Here is a 7397-nt window from a genome sequence, read left to right on the forward strand (position 1 = left end):
ATATATATATATATATATATATATATATATATATATATATATATATATATATATATATATATATATATATATATATATATATATATATATATATATATAGGGTGCAACTCTGAACATACTTTCTTGAAAGGAAGATGTGCAGAATTCACTGGGCTTTTTTTTCAGGTACACAGATATAGGAGTGGAATGTTGAAGCCACAAAACCCTTAAATAGCAATCAATATCAATTAAGTAGAAAAAACCTAGAGGGCCACAGCAATATTTAATCAATGCAAAATTGCAAACAATATGAATATATTCGTATGTGTACAGGTGGTCCTTAGGCAACTACCGTAATTGGGACTGGGAACTCTGTTACTAAATAATACCATTGTAAAACAAAAAATCCTTTGACCATGCTGATTTACAAAGGCAGTTTTCTTGTTCTGCTTGTAGTTATTAAATGAATTGCATGGTTGTTAAGTGTGAAGTCACATGATCACAATTTAGACTTACTACCAATTGCCCTTGCTTATCAGAAGCTGGCAGTGAAGGTTGCAAAGGTAATCATGGTTACAACTTTGCCACAACTTTGAGGACTAGTCATAAGTCTCCAAATTCAAAACTATTATAACTTTCATAGTCACTAAATCAATGGTTGCTAAGCGAGTACAAGCTACAGTATATCCACCTTAAGGCTTTCCTAATAAACAATCTTAACCAGTCAATGATTTTCTGTCAGGCACAAAAAACCAGGATAGCAGAGAAAGCTGATCAGAACGGTATACTTATTGCTACTTGTCATTGACAGAAATCTCACCAGATTAATGTACTCACTATGGTTGCAGATAAGCACTGCAAGATTTATGGAGGATCTGCTTTCTACTACTTTCTGAGCTACAAATATTACTACTTCTACTACCTCCCACCCAAGCTACAAATATTTTCCATCATTTCTACTATTTCCTCCCGATCAGCTATCCAGTGTTTTAGCTGCTCCTCTCACTTCTGCTCCAGGTTCTACCACATCTTCAACAGTGTGGGATTTATGACTAATCATGAAAACAATTCCATAAAAGTGTTAGTTCATAAAACATGCTACTAAAAAGCATGATGGTTAGGATTATGCAATGTTTTGAACGCAAAAGTGTTTTGGTATAGGAGTACATGGTGTCTTCTTGAAGAAGCTGCATCTTTTCCTGGGCTCACATGATGTAGGCAGTAAAGAAGATGACTTTGATGGAGATAAGTCAGTTGCATTCTCTGACTTATCTCCATCAAAGTCATCTTCAGAGCAACAAAGCAAAAATTGCAACTCAAGCCCACAACAATATGAGGGGAGGGTTTGTTTGTTTGTTTAGTCACCCATCTCACTGCAAGGCAACTGGTCATATGGCCAGCATGTCTATATTCACATGGAACACTTACATTAAAATAAAACCATAAACATACATACATATATACACACATACATACATTTGTAATCACAATAAAATACAGGTTATAACTAAAAGATGGAGAAGAAGGGAGGAAAATGTACCAGGGAGAATGGGAGCTATGTGTTTCCCCGAAAATAAGACCCAGTCTTATATTATTTTTTGCCTCAAAAAGAGGCACTAGGTCTTATTTTGGGGATATGCCTTACCTTAGGACTACTGCAGCCAGGCCTCCCATGCCCTGACACGTCGTACCGCTGCTTGATTTTTTCAGTGGCCCCTTGCCATCATTTGCAACCAGATGCCATGTGGCACATTGCACCGGTTCCGCTGGTTGCGGCAGGATGTTGCATGGTGCCGGTGCTGCCGGTCATGGCAGGATAACATGCGGCACTTCAGGCCATTTGCAGGAGGCTGCATGGTGTTTTGGGCCATTGCCTCCACTTGTGGCAGGACATCACATGGCGCTTCAGGCCATTGCCGCCGGTTGCAGCAAGGCATTGCGCAGCACCAGGCTGTTGCAGGTGGCTGCATGGTGCTTTGGGCCATTTCTGCAGCTTGTGGCAGGACACCACATGGCACTTCGGGACATTGCCACCAATTGCAGCAAGATGCTGTGCGATGCTTTGGGCCATTTGCAGGGGGCCATATGGTGCTTCGGTGGCAATGGCCTGATGCACCGCACAGCATCCTGCTGCCACATGGCATCCTACCGTGACCAGCGGCACTGGCGTGAAGCACCATGCGGCCTCCTGCGAGGAACGGCCATGGCCCGAAACACCACATGGCATCCTCCTACGACTGATGGCACTGGCCTGAAGCACCATGCAGACTCCTGCCATGAGGAGCAGCAATGGTGCGAAAAGCCATGCAGCTAGACAAGTGTCGGGGCATAGGAGCCCTGCTTGCCGTGGTCCTATTGGTAAAGTAAGCAGGTGCAGGGGTGTGTGGAGCAGCTCTACCTCCCTACCACTGCTGTAGCTTGATTTTTAGGCATGCACCTCACCCCAAAACTAGGGCTTATTTTCAGGGTAAGCTTACATTAGGCCCACTCCCCAAAATCAAGCTAGGGCTTATTTTCGGGGTAGGTCTTGCTTTGGGGAAACACGGTATTAATCAACCACTCCGGTTGATACTTACTCATTGGGGCCCCATACCAACTAGCAGAGCCAAGTCTTCAGGCTTTTGTGGAAGATCAGGTGGGTGGGACCCAATCTTATCTCAGGGAGCAAGATGTTCCAAAGGGCAGAATAGACTCTTATCCTTGACTGATGGGATCCACAGCATGCTTCCTCTGCTGCATGGGTGGGGTGGACCTATCTAAAGGGGTGAGACAGTTCCTCAAGTAACCTGGAACAACTGAAATAAGGAAATGAAGAATAATAGGAAGAAAGAAAATCTCAGATATAAAGCAGGAGATTTGAAAGTATACCCAGGGTCAACCATAAAGGACTCAAATGCCTATACACTAATATTGCATCCAGTTTTGATTGCCACAATATAAAAAAGATGTTGAGACTCTGGGAAGAGTGTAGAGAAGAGCAACATATGAAGAGGGCTGGACATACGAAGAATGGTTACAGGAATTGGGTATATCTAGTCTAATGAAAAGAAGGACTAGGGGTGACATGGTAGCAGTGTTTCAATATTTGAGGGGTTGCCACAAAGAAGAAGGGGGTCAACTTACTTACCAAAGCACCAGAAGGCAAAACAAGAACAATGGATAGAAACTAATCAAGGGTAGAACCAACTTAGAACTAAGGAGAAATTTTCTGACAGTGAGAATAATTAACCAGTGAAACTGCTTGCCTTTAGAAGTTGTGGATGCCCCATCACTGGAGGTTTTTAAGAAGAAATTGGACTGCCATTTCTCCAGAATGTTATAGAGCACGGGTGTCAAACTCGCCACATCATGTGATGTGACGCGATATATCGCGACTCTTTTTGCATTGCCAGCAATGGGGTGGACATGGCTTCGGTATGATGAAACTTGCCCACGGGCCGGCAGTTTGACACCTCTGTTATAGAGTCTCCTGCTTGAGCAGGGATTGGACTAGAAGACCTCCAAGGTCCCTTCTAACTCTGTTAATCTGTTAACTCAAACAGACACATCTTTAGTTTCACAAGAATATAAAATGGGGATGGAACATAATCAGATTTACAAGATTCTTTTACAATAGTTCATTTTAATAAAAGTAGTTTTAGATTTCCCTGAACTCTGTTCCTAGTTTGAATCACTTTGTTGGACTGACACATAGGGGGTTCCAAATCCAAGCAAAATACAATGACTGTTTGGAAACAGCTTGTTGCATCCTCTGACCTTCTCTTTAATTAAAAGATTCGTTTTCTGAGATTGCAATTGATGTGCAATTCCAGGAAATGAGACAACTTCTTCAATAAGATGATGACAAGTATGGCCATCATATCTATGCCTATTTCAGAGTATCTTTCTTGCATCATATATCCTTTGTAAAGTTATTAATAGATTAGATGATAATAATGATAAAGATATATGGGTGTGGATGTGCATATACTTATTATGCAGCAAATTTTCTGTGGTATTAAGAATGGCTTAATTGTACTATTGAAGATGTAACTAATGAAACAGATGAAGGAACCAACAATTACTAGACAAGATAAACCATTACATCAGTGTTAAGCAGGTTTCTTTCAGTTTCATAGTGATGAAGAGAATGGCTATATATCTGTTGACTCAAAAGGACGGAGAAAACAGCATAAAATTTAAATACTGGAGAAGAGATATAAATATTGTTTTATTTCTGCATATTACAGAAGGCTGCTCTTCCGCTGTAACCAAATACTTGATATTTGAGAGGCATGTCTTATGTGGGAAATTGTGTAATTGGGTAAATGTGATTTTTCTTTGAGTAACAATATACAAAGCCATTACACAAACATAACAGGGACATTTCAATTTTCTTAAGTGTTTTATTCAGATTACCCAAGTGGTTTTGAGTAATGAAGGAAAATCTTTGGGGAGCACTGCCTTAAATGATTTAAAATAAATGAATTTTGATTTAAAACAAAAACACAAAGACTTGTAACAAAAAAAGAGCTACAAGCAAATATGACCAAATCATGTGAGTCAAAGAATTCTCAAATTCTGCCACAATGCCAATATATATTTTCTATGGTGGCTCTAGGGATACTTCTAAAGCAGAGTAATATAGCCCTCAACAAGGTGGGCAACTCACAAAAAGTACTGAAAGCATTGCTGGATGTGATATTACTCTTGCAAATTTCATTAATTTGTATTAATTTTCTTAGAGTAAAAGAACAGTACCAGTACTTAAAAATGGGACTTATTTCCTTCATATTGTAGCCCAATTCTTTTCTGCATGTTAGGTATTTATATAATTAGTGTAACAGAACACTAAAGTGATCTAGAATGCAATTTTATGCAAACTGATCTGAGAAGAAGTCCCTTTGGGTTTAATGAGATTTATTTCTGGATATACTGTAATACTGTACATGTTCAGGCCTTATTAAAATGTTAATTATCTTCTAGCTTCAGAATCCTAAAAGACCTGTTGTGGAGGTGGAAGTGTTGCCATTAAAAATTCATCATTGGTTTAAAATTAGAATGTGCTACTTAAAATTTACTATGTGCAGTGCAATAAGGAAAATAGCAGTTATTTATACTTAGCTTTCTGTTTGTGGCTATAGAAGGTGAAGTCAAACATTTTAGAAAACCCAATTCAAACAAATATATAATAGAAACAATATTTGAAAAAACCAACGGAAACTGTTTTATTAGAAATATGAGAATTGGGGGAGAAAGTTACAAATAAATGTTTGGCTGCAATCTTATATGCTTCAAAATTACATGAAAATAAGCACCATAAAGCTCAGTGGATCAGAGTATGCATAGTCCTCGACTTATCACATAATTCAGCTCATAATTCCCTAAGATAAGCAAGGCAGTTGTTACGTGAGTTGTGTCCCAACTTTTTGCCACAGTTGTTAAGCGAATCACTACAGTTAAGTGAACCATGTGGTCATTAAGCAAATCTAGCTTCTCCCATTGACTTGGCCTGTCAGAAGCTCCCTGGAAAGATTACAGATGACAATCCCAGGACCCCAGGATGCTGTGACCCTCATAAATTCATGCTGGTTGCCAAGCACCCGAAGTCTGATCAGGTCACTGTGGGAATACTGCAATGGTTCTAAGTGTGAGAACTGATATAATTAATATGTTCATTAGTAGGTAAGTGTCTTTTATTATCATAGTGGCAGTTTAATAGTTCAGAAATTTAGAAGGATGTATAAATAATTAGTATGTCATGATTTGATGGATAAGGCCAGTAAAAAGAACTCCAAGGCAAAAAGGTTTCCTTAAAGAACATATTTATTTGGTGGCTATATAGTATCAGCACATCAAAGGTGAACCCAAGACTGATTTTCCCCCCCAAAGGTTACAATGTTACAAAGTTCAACTTCCCACCCCAATAATGTGTCATAAATCACAATCCCCAATTAACTGCAGCAATGACCTTGCTAAAAGATAAATGTAGACATCTGCTGTTTTCTGCAGGTAGAAGAAGCATTTTCACTTAATAGTACAGATAAAATGCTTAAGGTAGCAGCACTTTCTGTTTTTGTGTAAACAACAATGTGAACTTCTAGAAGCTACCCAAATAACTGCAGATTTTGGGAGGTAAACATAAAGACATTTTGGAACCACAGAATACAGGAAAGCAAAACAACAGGGATGAAAATAGATTCATTGTACTCTAGGCAATGTCTTTAAGAATGGAAGGTGGTCACTGGTCTCAGAGGAGAAAAAGTAATGTCTGATTCCCTTTCCCTGCTGTTCTTAAAAGCTCCATTCCTAACAACCAGACTTTCAGAGTCAAGTAAGGCTAAGAAGTAGTATGGAAGGAGACCGTGCTGATTGGGAATTTGGGAACCATAGCAAAATTATCAAGCCATACTATCACATTTTCTGACTAACAAAATATATTAAAAAGTGTTGGATCGCGCAGGCAGTAAGACACGAGTCGAGTGACAGTCAGCTCTCGGTTTATTGGCAAGGCATCAAGTAAATCCGGACTGGCTCTCTGGGCCAGGGGAGCCCTCTTTTATGGGATTCCCCTGGCTTGAAATCACACAATTCCATTGGCTGGCAAGACCCTGTTGCTAGTTAGCCAACCAGCAACGGGCATGAAACTGTATGCAGATGGAGAAGGGCAATCACCCTTAATGGGCGATCAATGGTGAAGGGCAATCACCCTTAATGGGTGATCAGGATATGCATAGGGGATTAAGGGGGGGGGAAATACAAAGAACACAACACCCCTCCCCTCAAAGTTCTTGCTATCGTCCTTGGTGAATAGTGGTTACATAGTCCTTCAGATATGTGGGAGGCCGATGCCCTCGCGCTGATCGGCGGGGAACCGTGTGACTCGGTTCTGCTCTTGCCTCGGTATTCTCCCCTCTGCGTGGTTGTCCTTGGGCTGCTGCAATGGGTCTCGCTTCTCGAGGTGGTTGACTGACGGGTGGAACCAATGGCCAATACTCGTCCCCGCCGTTGTCTCTGGCTCCGCCCGCGTGGTCGGCCGCGCTTTCTTGGCGTAACCCAGTGACCCCGATTCGGCCCCTCAGTTGATCAAGGTGGCGCTGCCAAACCCGGTTGTCCTCCACGCGAACTTCGTAGGATCGGGGCCCGGCGATAGAGATGATGGTCGCTTTCACCCACTTCGGCTCCCCCGCGTGATTTAGGGCATACACTAAACCTCCCTCCGTAAAGCCCCGAGTTACCTTCCTGGATTCCGGTGGCATGTCCGTTTGGTAGCTGGGATGGAGGCGATCCAGGGGTGACCTCAGTCGGCGACCCATCAACATCTCCGTTGGGCTCCGGCCGGTGGCGGCGCAGGGTGTGTTGTGTTGCGCCAGGAGGAACTGTTCGAGCGTTTCTCGCCGTGCGCTGGCCCCCATCCTGGTGAGCGCCTCCTTGGTGAG

This window comes from Protobothrops mucrosquamatus, unplaced genomic scaffold, assembly GCF_001527695.2.
Source record: "Protobothrops mucrosquamatus isolate PMUCROS unplaced genomic scaffold, P.Mucros_1.0 scaffold131, whole genome shotgun sequence".
In the NCBI taxonomy this organism is placed as follows: Eukaryota; Metazoa; Chordata; class Lepidosauria; order Squamata; family Viperidae; genus Protobothrops; species Protobothrops mucrosquamatus.